This window comes from Schistocerca gregaria, chromosome X (assembly GCF_023897955.1).
Source record: "Schistocerca gregaria isolate iqSchGreg1 chromosome X, iqSchGreg1.2, whole genome shotgun sequence".
NCBI lineage: Eukaryota > Metazoa > Arthropoda > Insecta > Orthoptera > Acrididae > Schistocerca > Schistocerca gregaria.
In genome coordinates, this window is record NC_064931.1 from 334,924,658 (window position 1) to 334,938,381 (window position 13,724).

The 13,724-nt window shown below is 42.3% G+C and overlaps 1 protein-coding gene across 2 annotated transcripts in view; it reads right to left on the minus strand.

The window, feature by feature from the left end:
* Positions 1-13,724, minus strand: part of LOC126297547 (membrane-associated guanylate kinase, WW and PDZ domain-containing protein 1) — a 376,107-nt gene that overhangs the window by 328,274 nt on the left and 34,109 nt on the right. Inside the window, exon 2 of one of the 2 annotated variants that reach the window (XM_049988470.1) lies at positions 7,523-7,603. The exons of the other annotated variant lie outside the window; for it this stretch is intronic. The gene's annotated coding sequence lies outside the window, so the exon portion shown is untranslated. The remainder of the gene's footprint in view (positions 1-7,522; positions 7,604-13,724) is intronic. 2 annotated transcript variants of the gene reach the window in all.

Genomic DNA, 13,724 nt, shown 5'->3' on the forward strand with positions numbered 1-13,724 from the left:
TTACTGACGAAGCTTATTTTTACCTGGACGGCTTCGTCAATAAACAGAAGTGGCGCATATGGGGAACCGAAAAGCCCCATGTTGCAGTCCCATCGTCCCTGCATCCTCAAAAAGTACTGGTCTGGGCCGCCATTTCTTCCAAAGGAATCATTGGCCCATTTTTCAGATCCGAAACGATTACTGCATCACGCTATCTGGACATTCTTCGTGAATTTGTGGCGGTACAAACTGCCTTAGACGACACTGCGAACACCTCGTGGTTTATGCAAAATGGTGCCCGGCCACATCGCACGGTCGACGTCTTTAATTTCCTGAATGAGTATTTCGATGATCGTGTGATTGCTTTGGGCTATCCGAAACATACAGGAGGCGGCGTGGATTGGCCTCCCTATTCGCCAGACATGAACACCTGTGACTTCTTTCTGTCGGGACACTTGAAAGACCAGGTGTACCGCCAGAATCCAGCTGAAGCAGTACATCTCATCTGCATGTGAAGCCATTCCGCCAGACACGTTGTCAAAGGTTTCGGGTAATTTCATTCAGAGACTACGCCATATTATTGCTACGCATGGTGGATATGTGGAAAATATCGTACTATTGAGTTTCCCAGACCGCAGCGCCATCTGTTGTTGACAATTGTAACTACTGTAATTTCGAAAGTTTGTCTGCCTGAAAATGTACTGTTGTCCCAAGCATATTGCAACAAACGGTGTATTTCTATTGCTGCTCGTTTAGTTTGTATTGCCGTTTCAAATATACCGGTCATTTTTGAAACACCCTGTACAAATTCTCTGCAGCGACACAGCTGCCTCAAACAATGAGCGTCTTAAATGGGAATGCATCTTATTTGAACGCATCATGGACAGGTAATTGTATTTCCCATGCCGTCGTCACGTATATGAACGTATTTTAAAAAAGTTTATTTGAATGTAAAGTACATGGTGTAACAAGCAGTCCTGACACACCAGTTTTTGAACATTTGGGAGAAAACTGGGAAAGTATCAATGTCAGTAATTTTCACACTCAGCAAAAAGATTGTGGCTTTGAAGCTTCCTGGCAGATTAAAATTGTGTTACGGACCGAGACTGGAATTTGGGACCTTTGTCTTTCGCGGGCAAGTGCTCTACCAACAGAGCCATCCAAGCACAACTCACGACCCGTCCTCATAGCTATATTCCGCCAATACCTCATCTCCCACCTTTTAAACTTCACAGAAGCTCTCCTGCGAAAACTTGAAAGACTGGCACTCTTGTAAGATAGGATATTTACGGAGATATGGCTTAGCCACAGCCTGGGGGTGTTTCCAAATTGAAATTTTCACTGTAAGGCGGAGCGTGCGCCGATATGAAACTTCCTGGCAGATTAAAACTCTACCTTGCAAGTTTCCCACGAAAGGCAAAGGTCCTGAGTTCGAATCTCGGTCCAGAACACTGTTTTATCTGCCAGGAAGTTTCGTATCAGCGCACACTCCACTGCATAGTGGAAATTTCATTCTAGATACTGGCTTTGTTTTTACTGAGTCAGAAATTAAGAAGATATTAGAATTTTATGGAATTGAATTATATAAACCAACAGTGAAAGGTGATTACGTGAACGCTTAGAGCTCTGTATAATATTTCTAGGAGAAGACGTTGGTAAAAACTAAAAATATAGCCTCCTGGAGCAATGAATCAAGGAAGACGGATGGCAAGAACAATTTGGGGCTTAAAAATGTTTCTGCAAACATAACTTTGAACTATCGATTGAAAATAAAAATACGTTGAGATATGTCTCTCCTTTCATTGTGGGTGTACACTGTGATGCAAAGGAGATAGCTAAAGTTGCAACTAAGATGGATGTTTATTTAGTCCCTGACCAGTTTCAGGCTACGCCCATTTCAAACCAACCTAAAGTCAAAATTACAATATATCTAAAAACACGTTTACAGTAAATACGAGAGCAAAGCATAAATCGATAGTATATAATAACCAGTAAATACTAATGTTTGCGAAGTACAATGTACATCAAAATAGCGTAAACATAGTGCGTGCATATGCGTGTGGTCCCAACTAATTAAATGAACATCCATTTTAATGGCAACCCTGGCTGTCTTTTTGTATCACAATCTAAAAAATTAGTTGTTGTCCTACTATACCCAGCGCGCGAGAGTAACGCAAGTAAGTGTATATGTCAAGCCGTGGCTTCAGTGCAGAAGTACTGTAAAAGCTCCTTATCTGGATCTCTGCTTCAGAAAAGACCTGAGCTAGTTGCCTCTCTTACCGTTCTTTGATGAAGAAGTAGACACACAAACCACAATCAAAACTGTAACAAATTTGCACACAGAGAATCTAGAAATGGAAAAGTGATGTATTCCTTTTTGTGGAGAATTGGATGGATCTTTATAAGTTTAGTATTATTCTAATTACCGTTTACTATTGGTTTCAATTCGTTTATTCACATCTCTTAAATCACTCTCCCCATCACTCCAGAGAAATATATCCACGAACTTAATTGTGAATTGCAGAGTAATCATGTATATGAAACCGTTAGCCGACTCCATGTGAAGCAAGAGTACAGATCTCTTTCCTGAAGGTTATGGGCAGTGTTTCTATTCACGAATACTCTTCGACATGAACGAACGCCACTTCATATTGAAACGCTGAGGAATTCAAAGCTATTAATGACTCTAATGGAAGGTGTGTTACATTAATACAAGATTTTGAAGGGTTAATGACCGTAGATGGGGGGGGGGGGAGACAATTTGTATGGCATTGTGTAGAACATCGTAGATTGTACCCGGACTTCAAGAAAGGAACACTGAAAAGAAAGTATCTCAAGAATACTAAACTCGTCCTAATAACCAAGAAGGTATTTAATTTTGATTTTATACAGTCATCAATAACTTTTACACTGACGAAAAGCTACAAAACCTACCACTCCAAATATTAAAATTTGTCGCTCTAGTCGGCACGGGTTAATTTTTTTCCGAGGAAATCTAACTAAATAGAAATCACTTAAGAAGTGAGTTTAATTTTTCGGGAAAAAATGTGCAAAATAAGGCACTTCCTCATACATATATGATGTCCTAGAAGAAATGGCCAATATTCAGGTATATGACAGGAAGGCCCATTTGAAGCAAAAAACTTGATATGGACATATGCCCTATTCCGATCGGTTTCCGAGATAGAACACATTTCATGTGCAAGGGCGTGCTGAAAGGTAATGCCTTCGATTTTTTTATGTGAAAACTCTTCAAGCTTTTTAAATAAAACAAACGTTATTAACATTCTACATCTTTATTCTTCATGTCTACATATTTACTTTTCAACGTAATCACCCTGGCGACGAACACCTTTCTCCCAACGACAGACCTGTTTGTTGATACCGTAACTGCAGAATGTGTTACTGTTGACGGAGCCACAACCTCACCTCTGCATGCACCGCTTCATCACTATCAAAATTATCGAAGGTGTTGTTCAAATTTCGTAAAAAGATAAAAATCAGACGAAGCCAAATCTGGACTACAGCGAGGATGATCAAAGACTGCGAACACAAGGACGTGAAATGCATTTGCAGTTGCGAATTTGAACCAGCTCCAACTATATACTCGAATGACGACAACGAAGATTTGTGCCCGACCGGGACTTGAACCCGGACTTCCCACTTCACGCGAACTGTAGCCTTAACCGCTTCAGATATCCAAGCATGACTCACCGATAGACCCAAACTTCCATTTGTCGTCGTTCATGTGTCAGACCCGTAATCGTACATCTCATTAATGCTATTTTCGTACAGCGGGCACATTTTATTTGTAAGTCGCTGGCCCAGTATAGGGCGATCAATACGAAATTGCAGTGGCCGTGTGAAGCGCAGCTGTAGTCGCCGCACTGCCCTCATGCATGTCCGAAGGATCATTGCGTCGTACTTCTTGACAACACAGCACTGCAAGGCGTCGGATTGTTACTGATGCTGCAACGTCCTTACGTGACGATGGAGAGGGTGCTCCACGTGAGGGCGAACTCTTCGAATTCGAAACTCGATTATAGTACGCTGGCTGTCACGCACCGACGTAGCAGGTTTACACACCGTCGTGCTACACGTTACAATTCAGAGCCCTCTAGCGACACAGGGCTGCAAATACGTAGATACGAAGAAGAGAGATGTGGAATTTTAATAACTTTGTTTTACTTAAAAAGCTTTAAGAGTTTTCAAATAAAAAATCAGAGGCATTACTTTTCAGCACACCCTCATACATTTATTTGTTTTTGGGTTGGTGAAGCGCACTTGTAATATCTATCTTACCCAGACAATCCAGCCGAACCTACCTCGTTGCTTTCGGCCTCCTTGCTCGGGCTGTCTTTCTGCCATTAAACTAGCCCGTTGAGGGCTCATTTGTCCTTGGTGTGTTGTGACTGAGCCGGCCGCGGTTGTCTCGCGGTTCTAGGCGCGCAGTCCGGAATCGTGCGACTGCTACGGTCGCAGGTTCGAATCCTGCCTCGGGCATGGATGTGTGTGATGTCCTTAGGTTAGTTAGGTTTAAGTAGTTCTAAGTTCTAGGGGACTGATGACCACAGCAGTTGAGTCCCATAGTGCTCAGAGTTGTTTTTTTTTTTTTTTTGTGACTGATGTAGTGCGTAGGACTGAATGTATCGGAGAGAAGCATCTGTTAGCTGTTTTTGTACACGCGTTGGCTAAAATGTCAAACATCTACACTAACGAAGAATATGCAGATATGGTGTATGTGTACGGCTTCTGCAATGGTTGTGATTCTGCTGCTGTCGCACAGTACCGTCGGCGGTTTCACATGTCGAATTCCTGATCGTAGAGTGTTTACCATCGTTTTAAGCACACTGTGTGAAACAGGTATTCTTCCAAGTTCCCATTTTTTTCTGAACGTGCAGTGCAGCAACCTGCTCAAGAATAGCAACAAAGTGTCGAAATGGTGCAGCGTAGTCCTATTACCAGCCCACGGATACTTTTTGCACTTATCAATATCCTGCGAACATGTGTATGGCAAACATTATATGCGGAAAACTTGTACCAATTCTACATAGAATGTGTCCATAGTCTTCAAATTAGCGACAATGCCACACGACTTGAATTTTGTCACTGGTTCCATGACCACTGTCATTTGCTTCCATTAATACTATTCACTGATGAAGCCACGTTTACACGGAATGGACACACCACCACACGTGATAATCATCGCTGGTCGCAGGCAAATCTAGATCCTTGGTTCAAATGGCTCTGAGCACTATGTGACTCAACTGCTGTGGTCATTAGTCCCCTAGAACTTAGAACTAATTAAACCTAACTAACCTAAGGACACCACACACATCCATGCCCGAGGCAGGATTCGAACCTGCGACCGTAGCAGTCGCACGGTTCCGGACTGCGCGCCTAGAACCGCGAGACCACCGCGGCCGGCAAATCTAGATCCTAGAGTGGGAACCAATTTGCAAGTCAGTTTTGGAAAATTAATTTGTACGACACTTCGAGCACGCTCCTTTGGTCACGTGGACTGCAATGTACTTCCAAGCACGATTGAGCCCCTCCACATTGTATGAGAAGTCTGCGGGAACATCTCAATCGCGCTCACCCTAAGCGTTGGATTGGTCGTCGAAGTACAATTCACTGGTCAACAACAGCGCCACGCCTTACACCACGAGATTTTTGTTTGTGGGGTTGGTTGAAGTGTGAGGTGTAAAAGGGGAATACGCGATATGAACTGCTTGGTCGCATCATGGACGCTGCCGCCCTCGTTAAGGAACGTGCAGAGGCACTCAGGCGAGCAACGCATGTTCTCCCAAGAGTGCACAAATACACTGAAGTTGACGCTGTGGTAGTCTTATATTTATTGTGAACTGTTCAACATCTGTAATGTGACATGTACGACAGTGCTTAGTGATGTATGTGTTAAAAATACATATTTTTCAATTGATATATGTAAAATGCATGTTGTAATGCTTAGTAACTGTTGCATATGTGTAAACATGGCAATCTATTGAAAATACAGAAAATAAATAACAACGAACGTTAAACGTGTTCTATCTAGAAAAACATTCGGAACACGGCAAAAGTCCATATGAAGCTTTTTGCTTCAAATGATCATTCCCTGTCATATCCCCGAATACTGATCATTCTTCCTGGGACACCCTACATAAAGAAACCGACCAGGGCGAACAAGGGATCAGGATTAATAAAGGTCAGATAAACAATGTTCCACTGTTATCTGGATGTATTTCTTTAGTATTTGTGGCACACGCTACAGGAATAGGACACTTGTTACCATTGCATAAAAGTACTGATTTAAGTCTTTTCCTCGAAGCGTGACTGTACAATGGCTATTTATCAGGGTTGTAGATCATATTTAGTGCATATATCAGGCAATTTGTGTCTTTTTAGTGTCTGCGATCACCTTAAGTTGTTTAAAACTGTTCCAAATCTTTAGTTCTACTGCAGGACACTTGCACGTAGTCTTGTAAATACTTCCATTGTTTTAAACTTGTAGCCTAAAGTATAGTTTTTGTTTAGAAAGTCTGACACCCCCGATGAGGTCACTGACTTTTGTAACCTCATTCTAAAACGGTATCGGGACTTTTGTCTTGACACTCATCACACTATATTTAATTATGTTCCCCTTAACAGCTAGACCCTCTGCATATCGTAACAATATCCTAAAGAATTCGACTCACTGCACACAACTGCGTGAGAAAGCTACAGACAAAATGTGTCAGGTCATATATACAACATTATCTGATCAGAGGTATCCGGAAAACCCCTATGTAACGCCGAACTTAGCGCTCGATGTCGCGTGAAGCGGACCTGCCAGTATAAAAGGAGGCGGAGAATACTGTCAGTAGAGAAGCAGTAACAGCACAACGGGTAGACCAGAAGAAATCGCTCAAATGGCTCTGAGCACTATGGGACTTAACATCTTAGGTAATCAGTCCCCTAGAACTTAGAACTACTTAAACCTAACTAACCTAAGGACGTCACACACATCCATGCCCGAGTAAGGATTCGAACCTGCGACCGTAGCAGTCCCGCGGTTCCGGACTGCAGCGCCTAGAACCGCACGGTCACTGCGGCCGGCAGGCCAGAAGAGCTGAGTGACTTCGAATGTGACTACTGATTGGATGTCACCTAAGTAACAAGTCCGTCAGTGCCGTCTCAGCCCGTCTAAAGATGCTCAAGTCGACTGGTGAAAAATATAGAAGATTGCCCTTTAACGTCCCGTCGACAGCGTGATCACGGTTGTTAGTGTAAATTAATATCCCTGAGCTTGTAGCCGGACGCTACGTACTTAATGTGCTTCTCTACGGAATCACATGTAAGAATAACTCCGGAAGAAAGTGGCTAGTGACTATCACCTATTGTTTATATTAAGCCCAGAACCCTTGTATCTGGCAACAGTTGGTTGTTAACTAAGATACATCAAACGTAAAATACTGGAAATGAAAATAATACAAAGTAATATGACTAGAAATTAATAATGTTGAAAAATATTTATCTACAGAAATGTTATTAAAAATTTTCATACTTTTATCTGTATCCGTCACAATCGGTAAACAAGATTACTTTATTGCCTCTAAGGCCCTCTCCGGTGAAGGGATGTTAGATCCTAAAAGAAAAAAAAGTAGCTTTAACATTTTCTCAGGGGTACAGTCATTAAGTCTATGGGCATAAGTCAAAGAGTTTAAGCAGTTTATTCTCTATGTACAGGACGTTTTGAAACAAAACTGACTAATATGTTATGATAGGGATAAAAAAACATTTCATAGTGTTGCAAAATGAACAATTCCGAAATCTAATAAAAGCAGAGTATGTACATGGTAGTTACACGTTTTATATATTAGTATTGGTTGACAACCTGCGACGTTGAGAAATTAATAATGCCTCATTAACATGGGAAATAAATAATAAATTTAGCCACGAATAATTCATAAATAACAGGTAGCTTCATAGAATATAAAAATAAATAGTTCAAGATGATGATGATGACAGTAAATATAAAGTGGCTCAACTATGTGGTTACTAGTCCGTTGATCCTCTCTTGGAAGCTGTAGGTACGAACCTTTCTTTCCCTCTCTTGCTTTACTGGTAATAAACCTATCATTGTTTCATACGAGATACTTGAATGAGTAATTAGTCCACTAAAATTCAATTGTCGAAAGTAAAACTAAGGTCATGCCGTGAATGTTAAAATGTCAATCTAGTACATGCAGTTAATACCCTATATTCAGAGACAAAAAACTAGATGTTTCGTCGTCCGTGGTGGGCTCAGGTGCGAAGAACGGATTGGGTGGCGCCTCAGGGCTAAACCGGTGGCGGGACGCTCCACCCTCGCATCTCCGTCCCATAAGCCCACATATAGCGGGATTTTCTTTAAATCTTGTTGTAATGCCCACTCCTTGGTATGAAGTATAGCAAAAGCTTTTAGCTGTTTCAGCATCCGCTAGAGTCTCTGATAGCAGTGTCCTAGGCCCATTCAGCGTCGCAGGTCTCGGGCAGCTGCACAATCTTCGAGAATGTGCGAACTGTAGCTGTTTCTCTACAGACGCACTGCGGGGGTTCTTCTCTTCGTAATAGAAATTCATGAGTTATTTTGGTACGTCCAATTACGAGATAGTATAAGGGAATACGTTCCCTTCTAGGGGTTCGTAGCGAGGTCTGCTAGAACTTGGAGATGTGTCTGATTGTCCTTAGTTTACTGGATGGTGTACTAGATTATCACAGTCTTTCCATTTCTTTAGAATGTGTGCCATTACGTCTGCACTTTGAATATCTAGCTCCAGTGTCTCCATCACCGTGGCTTCTTTGGGTGGTTAGTTAGCCATCTCATTAACTAGAATGCCGACGAGACTCGGCGGCCACAGCAAAACGGTGGACATACTCGTACTGCAAAGGGCATACAGTTGGTCATAAACGGCAAAGATCAAACAGTGTTTTAGATGGAACTTATCTATTGTTTGCAGTACACTCAAGGAGTCGCTGAATATAATCAAACTCTGTCGAGGGAAATTATTATGTTCTGTAGTGACCAATGTACGGCTAATACCGCTGCAGTATAAATACTACATTGTTCTCTATTCCGGTTGTTAATTATCTTTGATGCCGTCTGTGTAAAGGAGATTAAAATGTGGATACTCTTGGATGACGGAATATAATGCACAGTAATAGAAATTGGGAGTTAATTTGTCTTTGGTGTCGTTCCATAGGTCCATACTCACTACTGGTTGAGGAACATACCATGGATGCATTCGCGACTGAGAGTGTTTCATACTGCTGCTAGTCGTCCTGTTAAAAGACTGTTCATGTGTAACTGGATCGTCGGATTGTGGAATAAAAGGGATGGCACGGGTGGTTTGGCATACGATTAATCGAGATTTGACGGTGCTACTGATCCATAAATAACGCTTCTATAGTCCAAATTGAATGCAACGGCCGACTTATAAAACATTAATAAAACTGGTCGATTAATACCCCAAGAACTGTTACCGAGGAAACTGTGGCTATTGAGTTTCTTCATGCACGACGTATTGACTTGTATATGTGGTAAAAATGTATGTTTATTGTAAAAAAAGAAGTCCTAGAAAACGGGATAGCTTCAATCCTTCCAGAAGTTGGGTTTGGATGTACAGATGTGTATGAGGATGTGCAGACCGTATTCTATGAAAGTGCATGACGCGTGATTTAGTTGGTGAGAAACAGTATCCATGGCTTTTTGTATCTTCTATACGGATGTTTGTAGTTGGCATTCTGCTTGACATGACGATTCGGAAGACGTGTCTTGTGACGTCCCAGACAGCTCACCATACGGCCCGACAAGCAGATGATCTGAGGTGCCATTTCTTTTGATACCAACACTCATTTGATTTGGTTGCCATCCGCGGCACTCTTACAGCATAGCAGTACGTCGAGGAAGCTCTACGTCTCGTTTTGCGTTTTGCTGCCCTGGACAAGACATCCTGGGCTTACATTTCAGCAAGATTACGCCCGTCAGCACACGGCGAGAGTTTTCACTGCTTGTCCTCGTGCTTTACAAACCCAAACTTGGCAAGCAAGCTCGACGGATCTCCCCAACTGAGAACGTTTGTAGCGTTATGGACAGGGCACCCTAACCAGCTCGAGATTTTGACGATCTAACTCGCCAAAGGACAGAACTTGGCACGATGTCCCTAAGAAGGACATCCAGCAACCCTATCTACATCAACCAATGCCAACTAGAATAACTGCTTGCGTAAGGTCCAGAGGTGGACCAACGTGTTGGTGACTTGCTCAATTTGTGAATGTCTTTATCTTGAATAAACCACCCAATATTTCCTAAATTGTTAACACTCGTTTTTCTATACATGTACATCACATCTACTGATTTCCGTCCCATTCAGATAATTTCTTCGAGTCTTTTTTTTTGTATTTTTCGTCTTAGAGTATGTGTTGATCTGTAGAGTTTTCCAATGCCTCATGTGTTGTTGGCGTACTGTCCACAAACTATTCTGCTGCCAAGGAGGGTTCTTGATAAAATTTTCTCGGGCTTCCAGACGCGTCCATTGGTTTAAAATCCACGAGCTTTCTGTCGAGTTCTCCTCGGCCATTGTGGTTAGAAGAGAGAAAGATGTTGGCCCGAAGTGATACCTGGTTTTCTTCTTACCCGAACCTACAACCTGAAAAATTACGCGAAGGAAAACAGCAAAAAGAGCAAAAAAAGACGAGGAAAGAACAAAGCAAAGCACTAATTCGTTGGATTTGACTGAAGAATAATTCTTCTCTACTCGTCTTTTTTTCTCTTTTTGTTGTTTTCCTTCGCGTAATTTTTCAGATTGCAGGTTCGGGTAAGAAGAAAAACAGGTATCACTTCGGCCCAACATCTTAGTCTCTTCTAACCACTGACTAGTATTTGACGATACATAGTTATACTGTCGGAGTGATATGAGGTGTCTCCTGTTGTATTCGCTGGGAGACCCCTACTGGCTCTGTAAGATTTGAAATTAAGATGGGTGGAGAGCTCTCTTGCACATAATTTCTCTATCCGAATACATGTTCTTGGGTTATAGCAATTGACAGATTTGGTTTTCAAGAAGCTGGGGTAGGTGGAGTGATAGCTGCGACTTTTGCGTAATTTGCCACCATGCCGACTGAATTCATGCGTTCTTATTTTTTCCTTTTTCTCGATATATGAGAGGCGGTCCACCGTTTTATATTCCTGTATTTTCTTTTCCTTTCTTTCGGAAATAATGGACAAACCGTTGAACACGAAGATGGCGTTTGGCACAATTTACTCTAAATATGTCTTTTCACAAGGACGACCTCCGTGAAGTGACCTTCCAGAGTTTCCGCATTTTCTGACGGCAGATAGTGGGATGACATGCATCCAAAATGCAAGAATCAAAAGCATCTCATGGACAGTGGAACATAAGCTTTCATGTCATACCTATATCACGTTAGGTCCTAGTTCCTCGTCTGGCGTGTAAGGTCGCTGTGAATGATAACTCCTACTACCATATTCAAAGTTTTCTGTGGAGTAATAGCCACTGGTATGTCACCCAGTCTTTCACATGTCTAAAGTGCTAGAGATTGTGCACAAGACAGGGCTTTACTCACTAAATACCAATTCGCACTTTCTCCAGATCGTCTACGTGTTCCACGTAAAATAATGGTTTTGTTGCTGTTTCAGGATTTTCATCTCTTCCAGTATGCACACTTGAATAAGTTTTTTCGTTCCCAGTCTACTGGCTTTTCCCTCTTCCTGTGGGGTAGCCAGGGTAGGGAAAGCAGTTGGATTGGAGCTGTCTGCATTGAAATAGCTATACCTGTCCGTTGCATTTGGATCAGTACAGCTATTATGTTAGTTTAGTTTTATTCGTTTCATGTGCAAAATACTCGCACTGATACCCTCTAGCCCGATGAAGGGCTCTAGCACAGGCGCCACCCAGCCACAGTAAAGGTCATCTGGCACATTGGCTGCTGTCTGGAGTCCTAGATGACGGGCATTTATTCCTCGGTATTCATGGGGAGTAGGCAGTTCAGGCATCAGGGGGGTCCACTGAAAGTGTACGTAACTATCCCACAATGTTCTTGTTAGTGCGTTGTCTTTTAAGTGTATATGTAAATCTACGTAGTTACTGTATGCCGAGTCTTTTACGCGGTAGGCAGATGACACTGCGTAAAGTGTCATTTCCCGATCAGTACACAGTACAACAAAAAATTTGGGAAAAATGGAGGTCATACCCAAAAAGGGACAAGTTACTTCAGCTGAAAAACTTGATGCAAAGTAAATGGAAACAGATTCACACAAAATAAAGTAGAACCTAGAGACACAGCTGGGTCAACATTAAAGACTGCCACCATAGGTTAGGCAGTAAAAATAAAAGAAGTAAGGATAGTCAGAGATTGTAGATTGCAGCACGAGAAAAAACAAGGTGATGCAAACTCCTTAGTGCTCAGTACATGTCAAACAGGGACTTATGAAAGAATGGTGATTCCCCTGGGCAGTAAACTGTTCAAAACAAAATATACATCATCATTATTTAATAATGATAGGAGGAGGGCAATGCTGATAAGAGCACAGTTTGCATTTTTGGCAAGTTTCCCCCCCCCCCCTCCCCCAATTTGGTACAGGGCTGTAAAAGCAGATGTGGCAATGTCAGAATTTAATAATACAAAATAACCAATTTTATTACGCAAATTAACACTCCCCCGCCAGTTCTAGTGGCAGGAATTAAGAATTTGGGCGGGAAATTAAAAAATGGTGGCAGTTTAAAAAATTGCGGGAATTTCTTTATACCAAGGCTTTGCTGACTCCCCCCCCCTCCCCCCCGGGGGGGGGGGGGGGGGAGGGACTGTATTGGCAGAAAATTCAAAATGGAAGCCTGGTCCTTCTAGGCAGAAAGTCCTAAACAGGGAAACAGTCTCTGTCCAGCTGCAAGAGAGGCACATCAGGTTAGTGCAGTTTATTTATTTCGGGCGAGAAACTGAAGCAAAGATCGGTCCTAATTACGTAATTAACCATAAAGATTGGGCCTAATTAGACATTTATATGCATAGCGCTGCACAAGGAGCGCCTAAAATCGCAAAACAGCCCAAAAATTGACAATGTCATAGAACTGGTGTTATCCTGCTGGAAAAAAAATTCACAATACCACTCGAAAATAGTGGCAAAACTTAAGATAAATAGTAACTCTACACAGGATGATCCCTTTACCTACAAGTTGAAATAAATCTCTGCTCCACTTGTGAACTGACGGGGAAGAAGCTGGAGTGGAACGTACTATCTTTAGTTTTGGCGGGAAATGTGTTCAACTGACGGGATGTGGCTGTTGAAGAGAGAGGAGTTTAATAAGTGTATTACATGAAAGCTTACACCTTAGGACTGTGTCTATAGCTTCCTACACGAGGAATGTAAGGAGGTATTAATGGTCAGTTGTAGGGGTAATACTTTTCCGCAAATAATGGTGATGCGGCGGGAAGGACTGAAAATGCATTTCTCAACTCAGAGACTCTTGACTGCGCTGGAGCTGTTCGTGTTTCTAAAATGGCCGGTCAATCTACAGTGCAGGAGACGACTTCGTGTGCCCACTGTCCATCCTCTTTTACTGATCGCGTGTGTGTCTTCCTGTTTGACGTTGGAGTTCCTACAGATGCCTCCTGCTGCTACATTGCTCGACAATCACCCTGCAGCCCTGGTCCTCGAAATTCAAACAAACGGCGCTATCTTTATTTCTCGACAACTTCGTCCTATTCCA